General features: G+C 48.3%; 12 non-coding genes across 12 annotated transcripts; all 12 read right to left on the bottom strand.

Moving 5' to 3' along the window:
- Positions 1-3802: 3802 nt before the first annotated feature.
- On the bottom strand, positions 3803-3873 carry trnae-uuc (transfer RNA glutamic acid (anticodon UUC)). Its single transcript has one exon. It is a non-coding gene; the product is annotated as a tRNA-Glu (tRNA).
- A 567-nt stretch (positions 3874-4440) lies between these two features.
- On the bottom strand, positions 4441-4511 carry trnae-uuc (transfer RNA glutamic acid (anticodon UUC)). The gene has a single exon. It is a non-coding gene; the product is annotated as a tRNA-Glu (tRNA).
- A 1204-nt stretch (positions 4512-5715) lies between these two features.
- Positions 5716-5787, bottom strand: trnae-uuc (transfer RNA glutamic acid (anticodon UUC)). Its single transcript has one exon. It is a non-coding gene; the product is annotated as a tRNA-Glu (tRNA).
- Positions 5788-6352: 565 nt separating this feature from the next.
- On the bottom strand, positions 6353-6424 carry trnae-uuc (transfer RNA glutamic acid (anticodon UUC)). Its single transcript has one exon. It is a non-coding gene; the product is annotated as a tRNA-Glu (tRNA).
- Positions 6425-6991: 567 nt separating this feature from the next.
- Positions 6992-7063, bottom strand: trnae-uuc (transfer RNA glutamic acid (anticodon UUC)). Its single transcript has one exon. It is a non-coding gene; the product is annotated as a tRNA-Glu (tRNA).
- Positions 7064-8675: 1612 nt separating this feature from the next.
- On the bottom strand, positions 8676-8747 carry trnae-uuc (transfer RNA glutamic acid (anticodon UUC)). The gene has a single exon. It is a non-coding gene; the product is annotated as a tRNA-Glu (tRNA).
- Positions 8748-9296: 549 nt separating this feature from the next.
- On the bottom strand, positions 9297-9367 carry trnae-uuc (transfer RNA glutamic acid (anticodon UUC)). Its single transcript has one exon. It is a non-coding gene; the product is annotated as a tRNA-Glu (tRNA).
- A 568-nt stretch (positions 9368-9935) lies between these two features.
- On the bottom strand, positions 9936-10007 carry trnae-uuc (transfer RNA glutamic acid (anticodon UUC)). Its single transcript has one exon. It is a non-coding gene; the product is annotated as a tRNA-Glu (tRNA).
- A 568-nt stretch (positions 10008-10575) lies between these two features.
- trnae-uuc (transfer RNA glutamic acid (anticodon UUC)) lies at positions 10576-10647 on the bottom strand. Its single transcript has one exon. It is a non-coding gene; the product is annotated as a tRNA-Glu (tRNA).
- A 567-nt stretch (positions 10648-11214) lies between these two features.
- On the bottom strand, positions 11215-11286 carry trnae-uuc (transfer RNA glutamic acid (anticodon UUC)). The gene has a single exon. It is a non-coding gene; the product is annotated as a tRNA-Glu (tRNA).
- Positions 11287-11851: 565 nt separating this feature from the next.
- trnae-uuc (transfer RNA glutamic acid (anticodon UUC)) lies at positions 11852-11923 on the bottom strand. Its single transcript has one exon. It is a non-coding gene; the product is annotated as a tRNA-Glu (tRNA).
- A 568-nt stretch (positions 11924-12491) lies between these two features.
- trnae-uuc (transfer RNA glutamic acid (anticodon UUC)) lies at positions 12492-12563 on the bottom strand. Its single transcript has one exon. It is a non-coding gene; the product is annotated as a tRNA-Glu (tRNA).
- Positions 12564-12860: the final 297 nt, after the last annotated feature.

Below are 12860 nucleotides of genomic sequence, written 5' to 3'. Positions count from 1 at the left end.
TCAGTTTGATTTGTGAACACTGTGTCAGGGAGGTGGTGTGCCCAGTGTTTGGGTAAATGCTCAGCTCTCCCCAATGTGAGAATGAAAACACAAGCTGTTCATCACTCGATTTAAACACAAAGCCGCTTCCCTCTGCTGGTGACTGCGTGGTGTGAATAACATTATACCGATATTTTTACAACATAATCAAGAGATTACCAGTTTTGTGTTTCAATCTATCAGGGGGTTCCAGCTCCTCCTGTCATAGCAGAGTGACAGCGGGTTAATATATGTTATTTGTTAACTTCCATGGAGCAGTTTCTCATCGGCCCTTTCGTTTCTTGGTCCAGAAAGAGTTATTGCTGACTCATGAAGCTATCAAAGTTCTGGAGTTTACAGGACCACACCACATTCCTCTCTGCCTCCGCCAGGAATAACGATTGCTCCTGAGATACTCGCAGTTCCTGACATTCCTTGGTATCCCCAAATACAATCCATATGTCAGGAAATCACTGGTGCTGCCCTGACATCAGATAGTCACTGTTGGAACAGAGGAATTATGGGGAGAAAATGAAGAAATCCGAAGTGCAAAGAGACTTGGGAGTTCAAGTCCAGTGTTTTCTCAATGTAAACTTGCAGGTTGAGATGCACTTTCGCCTGCAACTGCCGAATGTGTGACACCAGCCCATTTACCTATTCCCTCCTCGCTATCTAAGGGGCCAAACTTACCTTCCAGGTGAAGTGGCACTTTACCTGCACTACCCACAACTCAGTGTACTGCATTTACTGCTCACAATATAGGCTCATCTCCATTGGGGAAAACGAAGCATAAACTGGGTGACTGCTTCGCAGAACATCTACGTTCTGCCTGCAAAAAAGACCCTGAGCTTCCAGTTGCCTGCCAATACCACACCCCATCCTATTCCCTGGCCAACATCTCTGTCTCAGGTTTGCTGTATTGTCCCAGCGAAGCTCAGCACCAGCAGAACGAAGAGCACCGAATATTCCACTTGGGGACCATACATCCCTCCGGTCCCAATATCGAATTCAATAATTCTAGGGCCTGAACGAGACTCTTTTCACTGTCCCGCGTCAGTAAAAGTCCCTGAGAACATCAGAGACACGTCGCAGCGCTGTCAGAGGAGGGGAAGCTGAAATGGAACCACACGCTGCTCATGGGCACATTTCACTATCCCCAACTCACCGCCGCAACTCTTGGGAGAGGAAAGGGAACAAACACCAAAACGCAGTCTCCGTTTTGTGAATCTTCAGAAAATAAGAAACTTATTCATCCCTTCGGATTTTCTATCCTTGGCTGACAGGAATAGGTTTGTCACTCTTTTAGGAGAACATTGCAAGTGGATGCTTTGCAGAAAAGCACCACAATACAATCTGACAGTGACACCTGATTAATCAGACCTGGGTGTTTTCGATCTTTGAATGTGATGTGCTCCAGAACATTGTTGTTCACAGTTTATATTACTTTTCTTCCCAGTCCCCTGTATCACTTGCTGAAAATGTTTAATTTGCGTCTTGTAATCCTTTCACTGTCTGCTAATGAGAACAGCATTTCTTTGCTTTACCTAAATTACTTTGATCTTGCATACGTCAAGCCTCAAGCTAATTTCACTGGAAACCTCCTCCAGTTCAAAAGCCACCTGATAATGATAGCTCTGTTTTCTGTCACGTAACCAATTTCAGATCGATGTTGTTATTGTCGCTTTTACTACTTCAGGTCCCGATTTCGCTCACAGGGCTAGAACAGAACAGTTATAAAATACATTTACCAATCTACGTTCATCCTATCGATTGTATTCACATCATCAACACTTCTCATCAAAATAACTCCAGAGACTTGCATCACAATTTTCTGTGAACATTTCTACTTTAGCTTTCCTGAAAGAACCCCAAATTTCTTTATGTGTTTTCTTATTTTCGGCCCTAATTATTAATCTCTCTTTACATGGAAATGGATCTTTCCCACCCGCTCTACCTCTCATCAATGTGTGCAGTTCAGTTCAGTTTTCCATTAGCCTCCGCTGTTCTGATCAAATCCAGGAGAACAGGAAGCATTGGGGTTATGGTGCAGACATGACAAGCCCAATACTCACCTTTCCTGTTGGACCCATTCCATGAGAAATATTAGACAACAACTTGGGGTCTCTGGTTGTGGCTGAAAAACGTTGCTGCCTTAGACATCCTTTGAGATTCCCCCGACCAGGTTGGAATCCTGCTGAATTTGTTTACTTCGCTGGCGATTTTCAATGACTTCCTGTTGGCTGCATCATCGCTCAAACTTCACAAAACTCTTCTCAATAAAGCCATGTTTTCTCACATCAGGGAATTTATTGCCATGCAGGAAACTCGAGTTCTGAACAAAAAACATAGCACACCCAAAACGTCAGCTCCGTTTACCTTTCCACAGATGCTGCTCGACCCGTTTGCTTTCTGTAGTATTCGCTGTGTTTGTTCTACACAAATGCTGAATTCAATTAAAGAACTTCAAACCCTGTACTCTGGTAACTGACCCTGGTCAGTGGCAATAGGTTCTTCTGTCCATTCCCACCACTTCTTCTCCCATCATTGCCAACAGCCCCTGGATATCTCCAGTTAAACTTCTTCGCTGCAAAGAGTACATTCCCAAACTTGGGAATGTCTCCACAAAGTGGAAATGCCTCATCCATGAACATGATGCAAGTGTTACATGAGGGAAGAGATGTTGGCAAAAAGTTGTCAGTTAGCAGATGTTAAAATGTTCAGGAAATAAAACAGACATCCGAGTCTCCAGCTTTGTGAATCTTGAGAAACTCTTTGCGAAGTGGAATTAGAGGAGAATGAAGGATGAACTGTTCGACTGAGCAGAGACAGTCCAGACATCGTCCCCTTGTTTAAGACACCGGGAGATTGACTCTATTATTCTCGGGACATGAACTGAACAGAAACATTGAAAAAATTCTCGTTCATGCACATCAGGAAAACAAACCCCTTCTTGGCTCCACATCAATGTGAAAAGTCAGGAACAGGCAAAACACTGAAAGGCACGATGGGCGATGGCCCCGGTGTTGGAGGGCTAATTCCTCGTGACATGGATGTGCCTGCCGATGGTGGGATCAGATTGTCCACCCAACCCACCCCCCGCCCACACCCCCCCCCCAACCCCCGTCTTCACAATGAATGGCGTAGGATTTATTATACAAAAGTAGAGGGCAATGATAATTCTGGGCACGGGAGGCTGAATTGTGAATGAAAACAGCCTCCTCGAAGAGATTGCACAAGCGGCAGTAAGAAGACTTTCACCAGTACATAAATCAATGTAATGTTTTGAAACCAAATGCTCGCGATGCGATCTCTGTAACATTGGGGAGATTGGAGAGTCAAGTCACATCTCCGGGACTAACCTGCGCGCCTTTATTGGAAAAAAGCGCGGACCGGACCCGGAAGCTGGTGTAGCGCAAGCTTACCTGGGTCGGTTTTCTTTCCCATAAAGGCGCGCAGGAGAGTCCCAGAGATGTGACTTGACTCTCCAGTCTTCCCAATGTGATAGAGATCGCTTCGGGAGCAATGGATACAAAAGTATTAAATTTAAACTGTTAAACAAACATAACCGCGTCTGCAAACAGACACTGCCAAAAAGCCCGGACCTGCTCCACTGAGAGAGTGAGGATTGTTCACTCTTTTGTAGCGGCAGAAGCAATCATCCCAACACATGCAAACAAATCTGCATCAGGATGCTATTTCAACGAACTACTTCACATTGCAGTGCCCAGGAACAACGAAGATCAAGAAACAACTGTACAGCGCATTAAGACCCGTTGAAAACTGCTTCCCTGACCGGGAATCGAACCCGGCCGCGGCGGTGAAAGCGCCAAATCCTAACCACTAGACCACCAGGGAGACGTAAATCCGCTCTTGTAGCTGTGCTGAAAATTGCCTCGCTGCCTGGGAATCGAATCCGGGCTGCGGCAGGAAGAAGACTTTATCCGATCTCTATCACATTGGGGAGACTGGAGAGTCAAGTCACATCTCCGGGACTCACCTGCGCGCCTTTATTGGAAAAAAGCGCGGACCGGACCCGGAAGCTGGTGTAGCGCAAGCTTACCTGGGTAGGTTTTTTTTCCGATAAAGGCGCGCAGGAGAGTCCCAGAGATGTGACTTGACTCTCCAGTCTTCCCAATGTGATAGAGATCGCTTCGGGAGCAATGGATACAAAAGTATTAAATTTAAACTGTTAAACAAACATAACCGCGTCTGCAAACAGACACTGCCAAAAAGCCCGGACCTGCTCCACTGAGAGAGTGAGGATTGTTCACTCTTTTGTAGCGGCAGAAGCAATCATCCCAACACATGCAAACAAATCTGCATCAGGATGCTATTTCAACGAACTACTTCACATTGCAGTGCCCAGGAACAACGAAGATCAAGAAACAACTGTACAGCGCATTAAGACCCGTTGAAAACTGCTTCCCTGACCGGGAATCGAACCCGGCCGCGGCGGTGAAAGCGCCAAATCCTAACCACTAGACCACCAGGGAGACGTAAATCCGCTCTTGTAGCTGTGCTGAAAATTGCCTCGCTGCCTGGGAATCGAATCCGGGCTGCGGCAGGAAGAAGACTTTATCCGATCTCTATCACATTGGGGAGACTGGAGAGTCAAGTCACATCTCCGGGACTCACCTGCGCGCCTTTATTGGAAAAAGCGCGGACCGGACCCGGAAGCTGGTGTAGCGCAAGCTTACCTGGGTAGGTTTTCTTTCCCATAAAGGCGCGCAGGAGAGTCCAGAGATGTGACTTGACTCTCCAGTCTTCCCAATGTGATAGAGATCGCTTCGGGAGCAATGGATACAAAAGTATTAAATTTAAACTGTTAAACAAACACAACCGCGTCTGCAAACAGACACTGCCAAAAAGCCCTGACCTGCTCCACTGAGAGAGTGAGGATTGCTCACTCTTTTGTAGCGGCAGAATCAATCTTCCCAACACATGCAAACAAATCTGCATCAGGATGCTATTTCAACGAACTACTTCACATTGCAGTGCCCAGGAACAACGAAGATCAAGAAACAACTGTACAGCGCATTAAGACCCGTTGAAAACTGCTTCCCTGACCGGGGAATCGAACCCGGGCCGGGCGGTGAAAGCGCCAAATCCTAACCACTAGACCACCAGGGAGACGTAAATCCGCTCTTGTAGCTGTGCTGAAAATTGCCTCGCTGCCTGGGAATCGAATCCGGGCTGCGGCAGGAAGAAGACTTTATCCGATCTCTATCACATTGGGGAGACTGGAGAGTCAAGTCACATCTCCGGGACTCACCTGCGCGCCTTTATTGGAAAAAAGCGCGGACCGGACCCGGAAGCTGGTGTAGCGCAAGCTTACCTGGGTCGGTTTTTTTTCCGATAAAGGCGCGCAGGAGAGTCCCAGAGATGTGACTTGACTCTCCAGTCTTCCCAATGTGATAGAGATCGCTTCGGGAGCAATGGATACAAAAGTATTAAATTTAAACTGTTAAACAAACATAACCGCGTCTGCAAACAGACACTGCCAAAAAGCCCGGACCTGCTCCACTGAGAGAGTGAGGATTGTTCACTCTTTTGTAGCGGCAGAAGCAATCATCCCAACACATGCAAACAAATCTGCATCAGGATGCTATTTCAACGAACTACTTCACATTGCAGTGCCCAGGAACAACGAAGATCAAGAAACAACTGTACAGCGCATTAAGACCCGTTGAAAACTGCTTCCCTGACCGGGAATCGAACCCGGGCCGCGGCGGTGAAAGCGCCAAATCCTAACCACTAGACCACCAGGGAGACGTAAATCCGCTCTTGTAGCTGTGCTGAAAATTGCCTCGCTGCCTGGGAATCGAATCCGGGCTGCGGCAGGAAGAAGACTTTATCCGATCTCTATCACATTGGGGAGACTGGAGAGTCAAGTCACATCTCCGGGACTCACCTGCGCGCCTTTATTGGAAAAAAGCGCGGACCGGACCCGGAAGCTGGTGTAGCGCAAGCTTACCTGGGTAGGTTTTTTTCCGATAAAGGCGCGCAGGAGAGTCCCAGAGATGTGACTTGACTCTCCAGTCTTCCCAATGTGATAGAGATCGCTTCGGGAGCAATGGATACAAAAGTATTAAATTTAAACTGTTAAACAAACATAACCGCGTCTGCAAACAGACACTGCCAAAAAGCCCGGACCTGCTCCACTGAGAGAGTGAGGATTGTTCACTCTTTTGTAGCGGCAGAAGCAATCATCCCAACACATGCAAACAAATCTGCATCAGGATGCTATTTCAACGAACTACTTCACATTGCAGTGCCCAGGAACACGAAGATCAAGAAACAACTGTACAGCGCATTAAGACCCGTTGAAAACTGCTTCCCTGACCGGGAATCGAACCCGGGCCGCGGCGGTGAAAGCGCCAAATCCTAACCACTAGACCACCAGGGAGACGTAAATCCGCTCTTGTAGCTGTGCTGAAAATTGCCTCGCTGCCTGGGAATCGAATCCGGGCTGCGGCAGGAAGAAGACTTTATCCGATCTCTATCACATTGGGGAGACTGGAGAGTCAAGTCACATCTCCGGGACTCACCTGCGCGCCTTTATTGGAAAAAAGCGCGGACCGGACCCGGAAGCTGGTGTAGCGCAAGCTTACCTGGGTAGGTTTTTTTTCCGATAAAGGCGCGCAGGAGAGTCCCAGAGATGTGACTTGACTCTCCAGTCTTCCCAATGTGATAGAGATCGCTTCGGGAGCAATGGATACAAAAGTATTAAATTTAAACTGTTAAACAAACATAACCGCGTCTGCAAACAGACACTGCCAAAAAGCCCGGACCTGCTCCACTGAGAGAGTGAGGATTGTTCACTCTTTTGTAGCGGCAGAAGCAATCATCCCAACACATGCAAACAAATCTGCATCAGGATGCTATTTCAACGAACTACTTCACATTGCAGTGCCCAGGAACAACGAAGATCAAGAAACAACTGTACAGCGCATTAAGACCCGTTGAAAACTGCTTCCCTGACCGGGAATCGAACCCGGGCCGCGGCGGTGAAAGCGCCAAATCCTAACCACTAGACCACCAGGGAGACGTAAATCCGCTCTTGTAGCTGTGCTGAAAATTGCCTCGCTGGCGATTTTCAATGACTTCCTGTTGGCTGCATCATCGCTCAAACTTCACAAAACTCTTCTCAATAAAGCCATGTTTCTCACATCAGGGAATTTATTGCCATGCAGGAAACTCGAGTTCTGAACAAAAAACATAGCACACCCAAAACGTCAGCTCCGTTTACCTTTCCACAGATGCTGCTCGACCCGTTTGCTTTCTGTAGTATTCGCTGTGTTTGTTCTACACAAATGCTGAATTCAATTAAAGAACTTCAAACCCTGTACTCTGGTAACTGACCCTGGTCAGTGGCAATAGGTTCTTCTGTCCATTCCCACCACTTCTTCTCCCATCATTGCCAACAGCCCCTGGATATCTCCAGTTAAACTTCTTCGCTGCAAAGAGTACATTCCCAAACTTGGGAATGTCTCCACAAAGTGGAAATGCCTCATCCATGAACATGATGCAAGTGTTACATGAGGGAAGAGATGTTGGCAAAAGTTGTCAGTTAGCAGATGTTAAAATGTTCAGGAAATAAAACAGACATCCGAGTCTCCAGCTTTGTGAATCTTGAGAAACTCTTTGCGAAGTGGAATTAGAGGAGAATGAAGGATGAACTGTTCGACTGAGCAGAGACAGTCCAGACATCGTCCCCTTGTTTAAGACACCGGGAGATTGACTCTATTATTCTCGGGACATGAACTGAACAGAAACATTGAAAAAATTCTCGTTCATGCACATCAGGAAAACAAACCCCTTCTTGGCTCCACATCAATGTGAAAAGTCAGGAACAGGCAAAACACTGAAAGGCACGATGGGCGATGGCCCCGGTGTTGGAGGGCTAATTCCTCGTGACATGGATGTGCCTGCCGATGGTGGGATCAGATTGTCCACCCAACCCACCCCCGCCCACACCCCCCCCACCCAACCCCCGTCTTCACAATGAATGGCGTAGGATTTATTATACAAAAGTAGAGGGCAATGATAATTCTGGGCACGGGAGGCTGAATTGTGAATGAAAACAGCCTCCTCGAAGAGATTGCACAAGCGGCAGTAAGAAGACTTTCACCAGTACATAAATCAATGTAATGTTTTGAAACCAAATGCTCGCGATGCGATCTCTGTAACATTGGGGAGATTGGAGAGTCAAGTCACATCTCCGGGACTAACCTGCGCGCCTTTATTGGAAAAAAGCGCGGACCGGACCCGGAAGCTGGTGTAGCGCAAGCTTACCTGGGTCGGTTTTCTTTCCCATAAAGGCGCGCAGGAGAGTCCCAGAGATGTGACTTGACTCTCCAGTCTTCCCAATGTGATAGAGATCGCTTCGGGAGCAATGGATACAAAAGTATTAAATTTAAACTGTTAAACAAACATAACCGCGTCTGCAAACAGACACTGCCAAAAAGCCCGGACCTGCTCCACTGAGAGAGTGAGGATTGTTCACTCTTTTGTAGCGGCAGAAGCAATCATCCCAACACATGCAAACAAATCTGCATCAGGATGCTATTTCAACGAACTACTTCACATTGCAGTGCCCAGGAACAACGAAGATCAAGAAACAACTGTACAGCGCATTAAGACCCGTTGAAAACTGCTTCCCTGACCGGGAATCGAACCCGGGCCGCGGCGGTGAAAGCGCCAAATCCTAACCACTAGACCACCAGGGAGACGTAAATCCGCTCTTGTAGCTGTGCTGAAAATTGCCTCGCTGCCTGGGAATCGAATCCGGGCTGCGGCAGGAAGAAGACTTTATCCGATCTCTATCACATTGGGAGACTGGAGAGTCAAGTCACATCTCCGGGACTCACCTGCGCGCCTTTATTGGAAAAAAGCGCGGACCGGACCCGGAAGCTGGTGTAGCGCAAGCTTACCTGGGTCGGTTTTCTTTCCCATAAAGGCGCGCAGGAGAGTCCCAGAGATGTGACTTGACTCTCCAGTCTTCCCAATGTGATAGAGATCGCTTCGGGAGCAATGGATACAAAAGTATTAAATTTAAACTGTTAAACAAACATAACCGCGTCTGCAAACAGACACTGCCAAAAAGCCCGGACCTGCTCCACTGAGAGAGTGAGCATTGCTCACTCTTTTGTAGCGGCAGAATCAATCTTCCCAACACATGCAAACAAATCTGCATCAGGATGCTATTTCAACGAACTACTTCACATTGCAGTGCCCAGGAACAACTGTACAGCGCATTAAGACCCGTTGAAAACTGCTTCCCTGACCGGGAATCGAACCCGGCCGCGGCGGTGAAAGCGCCAAATCCTAACCACTAGACCACCAGGGAGACGTAAATCCGCTCTTGTAGCTGTGCTGAAAATTGCCTCGCTGCCTGGGAATCGAATCCGGGCTGCGGCAGGAAGAAGACTTTATCCGATCTCTATCACATTGGGGAGACTGGAGAGTCAAGTCACATCTCCGGGACTCACCTGCGCGCCTTTATTGGAAAAAAGCGCGGACCGGACCCGGAAGCTGGTGTAGCGCAAGCTTACCTGGGTAGGTTTTTTTTTCCGATAAAGGCGCGCAGGAGAGTCCCAGAGATGTGACTTGACTCTCCAGTCTTCCCAATGTGATAGAGATCGCTTCGGGAGCAATGGATACAAAAGTATTAAATTTAAACTGTTAAACAAACATAACCGCGTCTGCAAACAGACACTGCCAAAAAGCCCGGACCTGCTCCACTGAGAGAGTGAGGATTGTTCACTCTTTTGTAGCGGCAGAAGCAATCATCCCAACACATGCAAACAAATCTGCATCAGGATGCTATTTCAACGAACTACTTCACATTGCAGTGCCCAGGAACAACGAAGATCAAGAAACAACTGTACAGCGCATTAAGACCCGTTGAAAACTGCTTCCCTGACCGGGAATCGAACCCGGGCCGCGGCGGTGAAAGCGCCAAATCCTAACCACTAGACCACCAGGGAGACGTAAATCCGCTCTTGTAGCTGTGCTGAAAATTGCCTCGCTGCCTGGGAATCGAATCCGGGCTGCGGCAGGAAGAAGACTTTATCCGATCTCTATCACATTGGGGAGACTGGAGAGTCAAGTCACATCTCCGGGACTCACCTGCGCGCCTTTATTGGAAAAAAGCGCGGACCGGACCCGGAAGCTGGTGTAGCGCAAGCTTACCTGGGTAGGTTTTTTTTTCCGATAAAGGCGCGCAGGAGAGTCCCAGAGATGTGACTTGACTCTCCAGTCTTCCCAATGTGATAGAGATCGCTTCGGGAGCAATGGATACAAAAGTATTAAATTTAAACTGTTAAACAAACATAACCGCGTCTGCAAACAGACACTGCCAAAAAGCCCGGACCTGCTCCACTGAGAGAGTGAGGATTGTTCACTCTTTTGTAGCGGCAGAAGCAATCATCCCAACACATGCAAACAAATCTGCATCAGGATGCTATTTCAACGAACTACTTCACATTGCAGTGCCCAGGAACAACGAAGATCAAGAAACAACTGTACAGCGCATTAAGACCCGTTGAAAACTGCTTCCCTGACCGGGAATCGAACCCGGGCCGCGGCGGTGAAAGCGCCAAATCCTAACCACTAGACCACCAGGGAGACGTAAATCCGCTCTTGTAGCTGTGCTGAAAATTGCCTCGCTGCCTGGGAATCGAATCCGGGCTGCGGCAGGAAGAAGACTTTATCCGATCTCTATCACATTGGGGAGACTGGAGAGTCAAGTCACATCTCCGGGACTCACCTGCGCGCCTTTATTGGAAAAAAGCGCGGACCGGACCCGGAAGCTGGTGTAGCGCAAGCTTACCTGGGTAGGTTTTCTTTCCCATAAAGGCGCGCAGGAGAGTCCCAGAGATGTGACTTGACTCTCCAGTCTTCCCAATGTGATAGAGATCGCTTCGGGAGCAATGGATACAAAAGTATTAAATTTAAACTGTTAAACAAACACAACCGCGTCTGCAAACAGACACTGCCAAAAAGCCCGGACCTGCTCCACTGAGAGAGTGAGGATTGTTCACTCTTTTGTAGCGGCAGAATCAATCTTCCCAACACATGCAAACAAATCTGCATCAGGATGCTATTTCAACGAACTACTTCACATTGCAGTGCCCAGGAACAACGAAGATCAAGAAACAACTGTACAGCGCATTAAGACCCGTTGAAAACTGCTTCCCTGACCGGGAATCGAACCCGGGCCGCGGCGGTGAAAGCGCCAAATCCTAACCACTAGACCACCAGGGAGACGTAAATCCGCTCTTGTAGCTGTGCTGAAAATTGCCTCGCTGCCTGGGAATCGAATCCGGGCTGCGGCAGGAAGAAGACTTTATCCGATCTCTATCACATTGGGAGACTGGAGAGTCAAGTCACATCTCCGGGACTCACCTGCGCGCCTTTATTGGAAAAAAGCGCGGACCGGACCCGGAAGCTGGTGTAGCGCAAGCTTACCGGGGTAGGTTTTTTTCCGATAAAGGCGCGCAGGAGAGTCCCAGAGATGTGACTTGACTCTCCAGTCTTCCCAATGTGATAGAGATCGCTTCGGGAGCAATGGATACAAAAGTATTAAATTTAAACTGTTAAACAAACATAACCGCGTCTGCAAACAGACACTGCCAAAAAGCCCGGACCTGCTCCACTGAGAGAGTGAGGATTGTTCACTCTTTTGTAGCGGCAGAAGCAATCATCCCAACACATGCAAACAAATCTGCATCAGGATGCTATTTCAACGAACTACTTCACATTGCAGTGCCCAGGAACAACGAAGATCAAGAAACAACTGTACAGCGCATTAAGACCCGTTGAAAACTGCTTCCCTGACCGGGAATCGAACCCGGGCCGCGGCGGTGAAAGCGCCAAATCCTAACCACTAGACCACCAGGGAGACGTAAATCCGCTCTTGTAGCTGTGCTGAAAATTGCCTCGCTGCCTGGGAATCGAATCCGGGCTGCGGCAGGAAGAAGACTTTATCCGATCTCTATCACATTGGGGAGACTGGAGAGTCAAGTCACATCTCCGGGACTCACCTGCGCGCCTTTATTGGAAAAAAGCGCGGACCGGACCCGGAAGCTGGTGTAGCGCAAGCTTACCTGGGTAGGTTTTTTTTTCCGATAAAGGCGCGCAGGAGAGTCCCAGAGATGTGACTTGACTCTCCAGTCTTCCCAATGTGATAGAGATCGCTTCGGGAGCAATGGATACAAAAGTATTAAATTTAAACTGTTAAACAAACATAACCGCGTCTGCAAACAGACACTGCCAAAAAGCCCGGACCTGCTCCACTGAGAGAGTGAGGATTGTTCACTCTTTTGTAGCGGCAGAAGCAATCATCCCAACACATGCAAACAAATCTGCATCAGGATGCTATTTCAACGAACTACTTCACATTGCAGTGCCCAGGAACAACGAAGATCAAGAAACAACTGTACAGCGCATTAAGACCCGTTGAAAACTGCTTCCCTGACCGGGAATCGAACCCGGGCCGCGGCGGTGAAAGCGCCAAATCCTAACCACTAGACCACCAGGGAGACGTAAATCCGCTCTTGTAGCTGTGCTGAAAATTGCCTCGCTGCCTGGGAATCGAATCCGGGCTGCGGCAGGAAGAAGACTTTATCCGATCTCTATCACATTGGGGAGACTGGAGAGTCAAGTCACATCTCCGGGACTCACCTGCGCGCCTTTATTGGAAAAAAGCGCGGACCGGACCCGGAAGCTGGTGTAGCGCAAGCTTACCTGGGTAGGTTTTTTTTCCGATAAAGGCGCGCAGGAGAGTCCCAGAGATGTGACTTGACTCTCCAGTCTTCCCAATGTGATAGAGATCGCTT

This window comes from Hemiscyllium ocellatum, assembly GCF_020745735.1.
Source record: "Hemiscyllium ocellatum isolate sHemOce1 chromosome 27 unlocalized genomic scaffold, sHemOce1.pat.X.cur. SUPER_27_unloc_40, whole genome shotgun sequence".
In the NCBI taxonomy this organism is placed as follows: domain Eukaryota; kingdom Metazoa; phylum Chordata; class Chondrichthyes; order Orectolobiformes; family Hemiscylliidae; genus Hemiscyllium; species Hemiscyllium ocellatum.
Note: the sequence above shows the minus strand (reverse complement) of the source record. Positions and strands in the feature narration are given on the sequence as shown.